Below are 13,388 nucleotides of genomic sequence, written 5' to 3'. Positions count from 1 at the left end.
TCCATCCACGTTAAGTATCAGCAAGCGGAGAGGTAAGCCTTGGCACTGCAGCCCCCCTAAAAAATAACATGGCGACAGTTCCGGGCAGCGTCTTTAAGTGAGGCGCAGCTGCTTTTATCCACTATTGAAGGAAGGACTTCACGATAAGCAGTAGCCCCCAAAGATTCTGGGCGAAAAGGGGGGTGAGTTGTGCACTATGGTGTAGGTCGCACTGTTACACTGTTGCACTGTTATAAGAACCGGTTGTGCACTGTAGGGAGTGGAGAGAGGGGGAGCACATCCGTTTACAGTGCTCAACTCCGAGAGTGAGACAGGGGGAGACAGAGGTACAACTTCTGGAGGGGGCTCTATCCGCTCCTTCGGCACTGAAGACCAGCTCTTCCAGGAGCGCAGTACATACGTGCTGGCAGCTTACCCATACAGCAGCTCATAGGAAGTCACAGGCAACACTGCAGAGCTGGGACTGACGCCGAGAGCGGTGGAGGGGTGAGGAGGCGGGTAAACAGGGGGGAGACACAGCTCCTGGGGGATTTCAAAGCCACACACTTGGCACTATTACCGCTGCTTGCCCCACCATGCTTCCTCCTGAGACGCTGTGTACCCGGCGATTCATTCAGTCAGCGGCTCTTGGAGGACCGCATGTATCGCTGCTGTAGGGGCCGGAGCTGGAGCCGGCGCTGGGGACGGGGGGATCGCAGCACGTCCGAGATCACGTCATGCCGCCCTGCTCTAACTCCTCCAGCTTTGGTCTCTTAAGTTTCTGTGGGTAGAAAGCAGTTCGTCCCATGTAACAGTCAAACACTTGCATCTCCCAGGACTGCACTGCGGTCAGTTCTTGCTAACCTCACCCCCACAGTTTCCGAATCTTTGTTCTTTTGTCTTCTTCCGTTGTATAGTAAATATTTTTTTTAAAACAACCCCAGTGATCTGACTAATAAATAGCTCTATGGTATGTAATCCCCCCCAATTTCCTTCTCCACTGTCTAGAGAGTGAGATAGCCATATATTTCTTTAAATTTTGAAATAGGGATGAATGAATGATCTGGCCATCAATGGAACAAAAATAGTGTTCAGTGAGCAGATCTGCCTTAGTACTAATGATGGCTGCATCAGAGTTCACAGAAGGGCTGAAGAGTATACTATGAAGACACAAAGGACCAACATCAGGTCTCATTGTGTGGGACACTATTAAATACCATAGCCATTTCTATCTGATATTCATAAAGGGTACATTGACCTTTCATATGTCTAAGACATTGTGGAACCAGTCCTACTTTGACTCAGGAAACATGGTGTTCCAACAAGATAATGCCCACCCACACACTACCAACTCTACACAACATGCTCACCAGTGTATCCAGCAGCTCCCCTGGCCAGCTCAAATCAATCACCAATCATTGATCAAGCACCACTAGAAGTTTATACTTTGTCAATCTCAGCTCAATCGCATTAAGTTTTCCAGTTGGTCTTTGTCATTTTCCAGTAGTGTATGTTGCAGCAGTGTAATGACCGGCGTCACGCAAAGGGAGGGAACTGGGAAGGCCCTGTCCAAGGGAGAGGGAAAGGTGGTGACCCCTGACTCACCTTGCAGCTGGCACCTGACTGCCTTGACGTCCCTAGACGGGTTCCTCACCCGTACGCCGATCACGTGCCTAAACCCTGGCTTTCCCTAGGATGAGCCCTGAGTAGTGAACGGGGCGGTGGGATCACTAGTCCGCACCACTGACACTAAGAGGAAAACACCAAGGAGAGGACAGACAATACAGACAAACATATAATCCCAGGTGGGCGACAACAACAGACCACCAAGGCCCAACAGGGATCCGGAGGGTAATGTTCTGGAACAACAACCAGGGAACACAACTACACAGCTCCAGTGGGTCAGTATAGAAGTCCAGGCAGGAAGCTCTAAATCTGGCAACCAGAGAAGTGGGAGATGGGAATATAAGGAGGTTGGGATTGCTGGACAAGAAACAGCTGAGAAGGAGAAGCTACGGATCCCTGAGTGAGCCAAAAAGGGTTGCAAGGCAAACCCAGAAAGCTACCATTAATAAACAGCACTGTCTTTGTACATCGAGCGTGCAGCCACCCACTGCGACTTCCTGACCCCGGGTATAACGGAGTCCGGCGTGGCTCTTGACACCCTCGTGACAGTACCCCCCTCTCTACGAGGGGCCTCCGGACACTCAGGACTAGGTCTCTCAGGATGAGAGGCATGAAAAGCCCGAACTAACCTGTCGGCGTTTACCTCAGACGCTGGAACCCACATTCTTTCCTCGGGACCGTAACCCCTCCAATGCACCAGATACTGAAGAGAGCGGCGGACCCGACGAGAATCAACAATTTTGGATATTTGAAACTCTAGATTACCATCCACAACAACAGGAGGGGGTGGCAGCGGTGACGGTTCTAGAGGTGGAACATATTTCTTGAGTAACGACTTATGGAAGACGTTATGGATTTTAAAAGTCTGAGGTAGCTCCAGGCGAAAATCCACGGGGTTAATGATGGCTACTATTTTGTAAGGGCCAATGAACCTAGGACCCAGTTTCCAAGAGGGAACCTTTAATTTAATATTCCTAGTAGACAACCACACATAGTCATTCACTCCTAGGTCCGGACCTGGCGACCGTCTCTTATCAGCCATGCATTTATATTTACCTCCCATATTTTTCAAGTTAGCTTGCACCTTCTGCCATACCGATGAAAGAGATGATGAAAACCGTTCCTCTTCGGGAACCCCAGAAGACCCCCCCTCTTTGAAAGTACAGAATTGGGGATGAAAACCATATGCACCAAGAAATGGTGACTTACCAGTAGATTCCTGACGGCGATTATTTATGGCAAACTCGGCTAACGGTAAATATGATGACCACACCTCTTGGTTTTCAGACACAAAACATCTTAGATATGTCTCAAGGTTTTGGTTGGTACGCTCAGTCTGTCCATTCGACTGAGGATGGAAAGCTGAAGAAAAGGACAAGTGTACCCCCAAACGGGAACAAAAAGCTTTCCAAAATTTAGAAATAAACTGGGTTCCCCGATCCGAAACAACATCGGAAGGGACCCCGTGAAGCTTCACGATTTCACTGATGAATACCTGAGCAAGAGTCTTAGCATTAGGTAGTGCGGGTAACGCAATGAAGTGTATCATTTTGCTAAACCTGTCCACTACTACCAAGATAACTGTTTTACCCGCAGACAAAGGTAAGTCAGTGATAAAATCCATTGACAGATGTGTCCATGGCCTATTGGGAATGACAAGTGGCAATAAAGACCCTGCAGGACGTGTATGAGAGACTTTCGCGCGCGCACAAGTAGAACAAGACACAAAATCCATTACATCCTGACGCAACCTTGGCCACCAAAAACAACGAGACAATAGCTCCAAGGTTGCTTTACTACCCGGGTGCCCAGCAAGTGCCGAATTATGATGTTCCTTTAATAATTCGAGACGCAGGTTCAACGGTACAAACAATTTCTCTGAGGGGCAAGAGACCGGGGCGTCCGCCTGGGCCTCTAACACCTTCCCCTCCAGAACAGAGTGTACCGCAGAGACAACCACTCCTCTTTGTAGAATGGGTACCGGATCACTCACAATACCCCCTCCAGGGAAACAACGAGATAATGTATCTGCCTTGGTATTTTTTGCCCCAGGACGATAGGTAATAACAAAGTTAAACCTGGTAAAAAATAGCGACCACCTAGCTTGTCTAGGGGTGAGACGCTTAGCTGATTCGAGGTACAGAAGGTTTTTGTGGTCCGTAATCACAGTGACGGGGTGGATTGCCCCCTCTAAAAAGTGACGCCATTCTTCAAACGCTAGTTTAATAGCTAATAGTTCCCTATTGCCGATATCATAGTTCTTCTCTGCTGCAGATAGTTTTTTAGAAAAGAAAGCACAAGGACGCCATTTGCCAGGAGACGGACCCTGAGACAGCACAGCCCCCACTCCCACCTCTGACGCATCTACTTCAACAATAAAAGGCTGGGAGACATCAGGTTGGATTAGTACAGGTGCCGAGGTAAACCTCTTTTAGAGAGGAAAAAGCAATTTTAGCGGCGTCAGACCATTTAGAAAAATCAGTCCCCTTCCTAGTCATGTCAGTAAGGGGTTTTACAATCACCGAATAATTTTTTCTGAATTTTCTATAGAAATTTGCGCAGCCCAAGAACCGTTGCAGTGCTTTGAGGTTCTCAGGAAGATCCCAATCTAAAATTGCCTGGACCTTCCCAGGATCCATACGGAAACCTGAAGCAGATAATAAATACCCTAGGAACTGTATTCCTGAATGGCGAAAACACACTTTTCAATTTTAGCATATCATTTATTCGTCCGTAGGACCTGCAGTACCTGTCTGACATGCACCTCATGTGTTTTCAGATCCGACGAATAAATTAAAATATCATCTAGGTATATCACCACAAACCTGCCGATAAGATGACTAAAAATGTCATTAACGAAATGTTGGAAGACAGCAGGAGCATTGGTCAGACCGAAAGGCATGAGTAGATTTTCATAATGCCCCTCAGGGGTGTTAAAAGCTGTCTTCCACTCATCCCCTTCCTTGATACGAATCAGATTGTAGGCCCCCCTAAGATCAAGTTTGGAGAACCACCTAGCACCCACAATCTGATTAAACAGGTCAGGAATGAGAGGAAGAGGGTATGGGTCTTGGATGGTTATCCGGTTTAATTCGCGAAAATCTAGGCAAGGACGCAGACCGCTATCTTTCTTTTTAACGAAGAAAAACCCTGCAGCCACGGGTGAAGAAGAGGGTCTGATGTGTCCCTTAGCCAAGCTCTCGGAGATATAATCTTTCATGGCTTGTCTCTCTGGACCTGAAAGATTATATAACCTGGTCTTGGGTAATTTTGCACCGGGAATCAGGTTAACCGGGCAATCATAAGGACGGTGAGGGGGTAACTTCTGACAACCCTTTTCAGAAAAGACGTCCTCAGAGTCCGAAACAAATGTGGGTAGGGTAGCTATGGAGGCGACTAAGCAATTGCTATTTAAGCAATTTTCTCTGCACTGCTCACTCCACTCCAATATCTCCCTGGCCTGCCAATCCACCACTGGATTGTGCGCTACCAACCAGGGAAGACCCAACACCACCGGAGTGGGAAGCCCCTCCAGAACATAACATGAAAGCAACTCGTTATGGTGGTCCCCTACCCGAAGGTGTAAGTTGTGGACAATGTGAGTGAGGTTTCTCTGAGACAGAGGAGCAGAATCAATAGCGAATATGGGAATAGGTCTCTGTAGCGTACAGAGAGACAAACCCATAGTGTGGGCAAAATGGGCATCTATCAAATTTACTCCTGCTCCACTGTCTAGAAAAAAAGAAATAGTCTCCGTCTTAACGCCAAAAACAACAACCGCTGGCAACACAAATTGCGATGTTCGTATGGAGGAAACGTATACCCCCCGGCTGACATCCTCCACACAGCCTGGGGTTAGTAGTTTTCCGACGGTCTTTTGTTTTTGAGGAAGGAAGGACAGACATTAATAAAATGACCCTTCTCCCCACAGAAAAAACAAACCCCACGCCTACGGCGAGCCTCAGGAGGATGGACCTGACGAATAGTTCCTCCTAACTGCATAGGCTCGTCTAAGTCCGTACAGACTAACTGCTGCTTGAGAGGGGTTACCAATTGCTCAGGATTTTTCAATCTGTCCCTAAGACGTCTATCTATTCTGATAGAAAGGGACATCACCGCATCAAGGGAAAAGGGAGTCTCATACAGCGCAAGCGCATCCTTAATCCTTTCGGATAACCCGGAGCAGAACTGACTCCTGAGAGCCGGGTCGTTCCACTGGGTATCCGTAGCCCACCTACGGAACTCTGCGCAATACTCCTCTACTGGCCGCTCTCCCTGTAGGAGTCTCCGTAATTTTGATTCAGCCAGTGCGACTCGGTCAGGGTCGTCATATATGAGACCCAAGGCCCCAAAAAATTCATCCACTGACTGGAGAGCCTGGGAATCAGTGGGTAAAGAGAACGCCCAGGATTGCGGGTCCCCCTGCAGCAGGGAAATAACAACCCCCACCCGCTGTTCTTCATTACCAGAGGAGTAAGGGCGCAGTTTAAAATATAATTTACAGGCCTCACGGAACGTCACAAATTTGTCCCTTCCCCCAGAAAATCTGTCAGGAAGAGCAACCTTGGGTTCCGCAACAACCTGGTTACCTGTAGCAACCGCTGGGCTTGCGGTCTGTTGCAATTGCTGCTGTTGCTGGAGGACCGACGCCTTCAATCCTGCCACCTCCAAAGACAGGCCTTGAAGTTGCTTTGACAAAGCAGCAATTGGATCCATACTGGATTCTAAGTAGGTAGAAAGAAAAATGTTTTTGTTTTTTTTACCTACACAAAATAAGGGCCAGATATAATGTAACGACCGGCGTCACGCAAAGGGAGGGAACTGGGAAGGCCCTGTCCAAGGGAGAGGGAAAGGTGGTGACCCCTGACTCACCTTGCGGCTGGCACCTGACTGCCCTGACGTCCCTAGACGGGTTCCTCACCCGTACGCCGATCACGTGCCTAAACCCTGGCTTTCCCTAGGATGAGCCCTGAGTAGTGAACGGGGCGGTGGGATCACTAGTCTGCACCACTGACACTAAGAGGAAAACACCAAGGAGAGGACAGACAATACAGACAAACATATAATCCCAGGTGGGCGACAACAACAGACCACCAAGGCCCAACAGGGATCCGGAGGGTAATGTTCTGGAACAACAACCAGGGAACACAACTACACAGCTCCAGTGGGTCAGTATAGAAGTCCAGGCAGGAAGCTCTATATTTGGCAACCAGAGAAGTGGGAGATGGGAATATAAGGAGGTTGGGATTGCTGGACAAGAAACAGCTGAGGAGGAGAAGCTACGGATCCCTGAGTGAGCCAAAAAGGGTTGCAAGGCAAACCCAGAAAGCTACCATTACGAAACAGCACTGTCTTTGTACATCGAGCGCGCAGCCACCCGCTGCGACTTCCTGACCCCGGGTATAACGGAGTCAGGTGTGGCTCTTGACACCCTCGTGACAAGCAGTTCTTCATTTGATATGTTCTGTTCATTGCATAATAATACCTTTCGTGGGATAACCCTTTAATGAACCACATAAATGTTTTAAAATATGGATAACACTGAAGGCACTTCACGCCCCATGATTTGATCAGAATAACTGCAGTTTGTGCCATCAGTTCAGTTTAATTGTATGTCTGTGGAAAGTGAGATAACTGATCTCCAATGCTTCTATGGGAACTTTTTCCGATATCCATGGGAACTATGGCAAAACAAAGGAAACATTTGTGTCTTTGTAAAGCACAATGTTAAGTATAACTAAGTAAAAGCATGAATCAGTGCTGGACCTTAAAGTTTCTTAAAATGTTCAACATTGGCGTTTGGCCACTAGTTATATGAGCTGGGGGAAAAAAGTGTGTTTATATCCAAAATCCTTAGATTGATTTGCCACGTTCACAACTGAAGAATAAAGGGGACGTTAACTCTTGTGTATGAGATACTACATTGCTGCCCCTGGCCATGAACTTCTGCAGTCAGCAGGTCCATCTGCATAACGTACTCATGGCAGCTTATTTTACATTCCAGAACTTCCTTGCTTACAGACTTTATATTCTTCAGCTTCTAAATAGTTTCCCTCAAGTTTGCTTTTATCACAGGATGCACATTTTTGGAAACTGAGACAGAATAACATCGCCATAAAACTACAGATTACATAGACCTTACTGCTGCCCATGCAACACATACAAGAATATGAGATCTATGTTAGCAGAAGAGAGATTCTGAAACTTCATTTCAAAGCTGGTAAGCTGCCAAATATTTCTGCTATTTATATCTGACAATTTTATCACATTCATGAACTATGTTGTGTGCACGTCTGAAAACAAGGGTGAGGGAGAAAGGAAATGACATTCAGTGCAGAGCATCTTGTAGTCCAAGCGTATGTGTTATGTCTGAGGAATCTGCAAAAATATAAATTCACTCTAAGAGTCCATTCACACGTCCGTTTTTTCTTTCCTGATCTGTTCCGTTTTTTCAGGAACAGATCAGGACCAGATCTGGACCCATTCATTTTCAATGGGTCCTGGAAAAAATCGGACAGCACAATGTGTGCTGTCCGTTTCCGTTGTTCCGTTCCGCATGTCCGTTTAAATATAAAACATGTCCTATTCTTTTCCTGAAAAATCGGATCCTGGTACAATACAAAGTCAATGGATCCGCAAAAAACGGATAACATACGGATGACATACGAAAACATTTTCAGGAACAACGGATCCGCAAAAAACGGACAGAAAATCGGATTCTAGTGTGAATGTAGCCTAATACTGGCAAACCTGTGATGTAGACGGGATTCGGCATGTCCCCAAGTGGTTGTCACTATTAGAACAGCTGGCTCTGCTACCAATCTTTAACCCCTTAAAGACTGCCAATACGCCTTTTTATGGGGGACATTAAAGGGGACCCGTCACCTCTCCTGACATGGCTGTTGTAGTTACTACTTGCATTCCGCATGTAATTACAATTCAGGAGCATCTATTCTTATGACTCTATGCTGTGCAATACCTATGTTATTTCTACTAGAAGTTACAAATAAATTGCCAGCTTGCAGTAAAGGTACAGAGGCAGGCTCGGACTGGCCCACAGGGGAACAGGTGAATCCCCCGGTGGGCCCCTAAGCAAGGTGGGCGCCTAGTCTCCCACCCCCTGCACAAGTGGCACATAATACAGTAGACTTACTGCCCTACGTACATATATTCAATGTACAGCACCTCAACCAGCCTATGTTCATATAAAAATAGATTAGATTATTAAAGAAACTCCCCAGTTTATTATTATAGACACAATCAGACAGCTGAGATGACTTCTAGGTATAGAGGAAAGCTACTAGTATCCTCTGTTCCACAGGACCTACCTTTTCAAAGTTGCTGCAGGGACCCCCATATTCAATAATTGGTTAGCATCTTGCTGCTGTGTGAGCAGGCAATATTTGAATGCAGAGGGCCTCAAAAATAAATATTACTGGTGGGCCCTAGGCGCACCCCAGTCCAACACTGTATAGAGGGGTGTTACCAGTTGAGGGTGTGTCCCTGTACAGTCTGACACCAGCAACACTGATTCGACAGAGTCAGAAACACCCGCTCAAGGTAACACCCAGCAGTACCTTTATTAGATGACTGGCACAAAGCAAAAATACCAGTCACACAGTTAGAAAAACAGTTATACTTTGTGACAGAACTGCTCAATATTTTTAATATAGGCCAATTGAAAAAAAGATTTTTTACCAAAAATGAGTAAAATACAATTGTGAAAAAAAATGCCTCCAAAGGTGTACATAGCCTTTAAGGGACCTTCTTCTACACAACACAAAAATGTAAAAATAAGAGTTTGCAAAAAGGCAAAAAATCCAATTTAACAATTGTTAGTCATGCCCATGTTTAAATCATGAGTTTTAGTATGAGAGAGAAAAAGAAGCTATAAAGTAGCGTGCTCCGCTGACCTATAGACACGTGGAATGTTGCTGGAGTGAAGATGGCTGCTTGTACTCTATCAGGCTCCTGCTAAAGGCAGGAGCCTGATCAGGCTTGGATACACAGGCGTCCGGTAGCCATGGTAACCATCAGGACGCTGCCAAAGCACAGTGGCCCGGTGAGGAAGGGAGCTCCCTCCCTTAGTCTACCCTTCAAGCATCGGGCCGCTGCCACAGCGGAGCAGCATCCTGATGGTTAGCCCCTCCACACAGCAGTCCCTAAGGACCACGGCATGAAACGAGTTAAACGGCCGACATCTGTGCCAGCATCGATGTCGATGTCAGCCATTTCAAGCAGAATGTCAGCTGTATGTTACAGCTACACTCTGCCTCGCTGCTGCTCTGCCATCCTGAAAGGGGGGGTGGTTGTGCTGCACGCCCTGCATATTGATGCATATTGAAAGGGGGGAGGGGGTGCTCTGCCATCCTGAACTGGGGGGGGGGGGGGCACCGCTTGGCCATCTATAAAGGGGGATGGGGTGGACATTAACCCTTCAAGCATTGGGCCACTGCCACAGCAGAGCAATGGCCCGATGGTTAGCCCCTTTCAGACAGCGGTCCCTAAGGAGCATGGAAGGGGTTAAACAGCTGTTACAGCTGACACTCTGCCCCACTGCCATCCTGAAGGGGGCATAGGAGGGAGAGGGAGACAGTGCGCGCCCCCGTGTGGAGCAAGGAGTGGTTACAGAGAATCCATCAAATGACAGATTCTCTGTAAATCCACTAAAAGCAGCCTGCTGTGCATAGGGAGCACAGCAGGCTGTAGAACAAAAAAGAAAAAGAAAGACAACCAATTGGAGAAATGATTTTCTCCACAAAATAAATTAATTAGTGTAAATTATTATTATTTTTTTTACAAAGGTGTTCATATTTCCCCTAAAGTGAGGAAAATTGGCTTCTACCTCACAGGGTTTTTTTGCCTTCCTCTGGATCAACTTGCAGGCTAACAGGCCGAACTGGATGGACAAATGTCTTTTCGGCCTTATATACTATGTTACTATGTTACTATGTTATATCCTTTAAGGGGGCTCGTACATGGTGCCGCCCTGACCGTAGAATCTGCCTGCTGCTGATTGCAGGGCTTCACTTGTGCTTACCATTGTTTCCTATGGCAAATACAGGGGCAGCCTGGCAATAACTGCATTCATCGCCAGATCCCATGGTGGGCTATAAGCACCAAAACAGGGTTCACGGAAAGCAACCAGTGCATAGACCCTTTTAGTCATTTTGTAACATGTCGTGCAGCTATGACAGAAAACATTTGTATTGCGAGTATAAGCTACATTGGTCTCTTTATCTTCCACATTTTCTGGATTCTGCAACATCACAAAAAAAAAACATAGAAACTGCTTACGTTTTTTCGTTACTACATACATTTTATGGCACTTTTTTTAGTGTGTTTTTTTTTTAAAACTTTGTGAACCACCAAAAAAACTCCAAAAGTCTCAGCATACTGTGTTTTTTAAAAACCACCAGACACCAATAAAACACCACCTGATTAACAGAAATGCCAGAAGCAAAATCAATTGTGTGGCCTGTGTTTGATATTTTCCATAGACGTTCAGCGAACAGTGCAGAAATACACCAGTAAAAACCGATGTGTAAACCCACCCTAAATGTGTCCGCACAATGACCAATCAGGAGCATATCTACATATATCAGACTGAAGCATTTGGGGTTACACTGGGCACATGCAGTTAGTCAGAGCTTTCCTGGCTCTTGTTCTGAGAACATCTGTATGTGCCATTGGTTCACTACAATTATTTCACACTTTTTGGCTGCTGGATATTCCCCTTTAGCCAGCTTGTCTGGAATATGCCAAATTGTACTGAGAAAAAAGGACCACAAACTTTAATTTTTACTCTTCAAAAGAGGCCCGGCACCTCCCCAAATAAGTGAATAACAGAGAATGGTTTTGGTTTTTTTTCAAAAACGAAAAGTTGTGCAATTAAAGAGGAGGGCATTTCTCTTTTAGTAAATATGTTTATTCTTCATCAGATTTGGAATATTGTTTCTTGGAGCTCTGTCATTCCTCTGTTATTCCTTGGTGTTGCCAGTTGGGGTATGTCCATACACACTCAGTTTAATCAGTGCTGAATGTGCCAGACTGAGTAGGGACACACCCCTCTGACAGGGAGAATGGTAACACCCAGTTGTCAATTTATTCATAAATATTCAGGAGTAATAACAGAGGAACAGTACATAGAAATACTCCAGGATTGTTATTTCATCAAGAATTCATATGGTCTACATAGGCCCTTAGGATGTAAAAGACTTATGTAAGCACCCCCCTATGTGAGCTCCCATGGTCCCGGCCACCAGAGAGCTGACGCTTTTTCCTATAATGTGCAAGCACGACCACTGCTGCTAAGTTGCAGGGTGGTCATAACCATGGAAACGAGCAGTGTATATTGTGATGGAAAAATGAATCCAGCCAGCAAAGGAGGCAATATGGACAATCATAATACATTAGTAAGTGGCTTGTATTAAGGCTGGGTTCAGACCTGAGCGTCTTTGATATGCGCGTTTAACGCGCGTTTTTGACGCGCGTTTTTGACGAGCGTTTTTTGCAATAGTAAACGCGCGTTTGACGCGCGTTTGTGTGATTGACTGCAATGTCCTATGGCCACAAACGCGCGTCAAAACGCCCCAAAGAAGCTCAAGTACTTGTTTGAGCGTAGGGCGTTTTACAGCGCGTTTTTCAGCGCTGTAAAACGCTCAAGTGAGAACCAGGGCCATAGGGAAGCATTGGTTTTCATGTGTTGAGCGTTTTACAGCGCGTTTGAACGCGCTGTAAAACGCTCAAGTGTGAACCCAGCCTAACTTCCTCTACATGATAAATGCCACTTGCTGAAGTGAGACAATCCCTTTAAGGTGATTGTGAAAAACTCTGAGACGGATATACTAATCCTATAGATTGTGAGGATTTAAGATGGATTTACATTGGCAGACGAGCAGTAGATTGTTGTGAAGGAAGTGTTCCTTCCCGACAGTTGGTTGCTCGTTCAGTGGAGGTGCAGTGCTGCATTCACATGCAGAGATCTCCTCCACGGTATGAGGATGAGGGATCACTATTGCGATTGTTTGTCCTCATACAGCTGCATTGTTTCTGGGAGGCAGATGGTGGTTAAGACAGCACGATCTGCAGCCCAGAAAGAATAATTGGTGCATGAACGACAGGATCGCCCGATGAATGAACGTTTCGCTCGTTCATCAGGTGATCAGCTGTCCATTTCGATGGGCAGATTGTCGGGAGCAAGTATTTGCAAGAACGTTCCATCCCGACAATCAGCCTGATTATCTGCTCTTCTAAATCCACCTTTAGACAGACTGTCTGGACATGCAACAATAGAAAAGTGTAATGCTTACTATCTTAGCTACACTTAAACGGGTTTTACCATTTCAGACAATGGGGGCATATCGCTAGGATGTACCCCCATTGTCTAATAGGTGCAGGGCCCATCTGTGGGACCCGTACCTATATCGAGAATGGAGCCCTGAAAGCAGTGGACAGTGCACTGTGCATGCGCAGCGCCCTCCATTAATTTCTATATGGCCACCAAAATAGCCGAGCATTGGCATTGGCTATTTACGTCGGCCCCATAGAAATGAATGGTAGCAGTGGCTGTGCAAACGTGGTCCCCTCCCATTCACTTTTATTGGGAGAGCGCTTGGTCGTGGCTGGACCTGGGGAAACCAGGGATCCTCCAGGCACCACCTTTCCTGCTCCGTTCTCGATATAGGTGTGGGTCCCAAAGGAGGGACCTGCACCTATCATACAATGGGGACATATCCTAGCAATATGCCCCCTTTGTTTCAGATAGGAATACCCCTTTAAAT

The sequence above is a fragment of the Bufo bufo genome, chromosome 9 (genome assembly GCF_905171765.1).
Source record: "Bufo bufo chromosome 9, aBufBuf1.1, whole genome shotgun sequence".
In the NCBI taxonomy this organism is placed as follows: Eukaryota; Metazoa; Chordata; class Amphibia; order Anura; family Bufonidae; genus Bufo; species Bufo bufo.
This window is presented reverse-complemented; position numbering follows the sequence as displayed.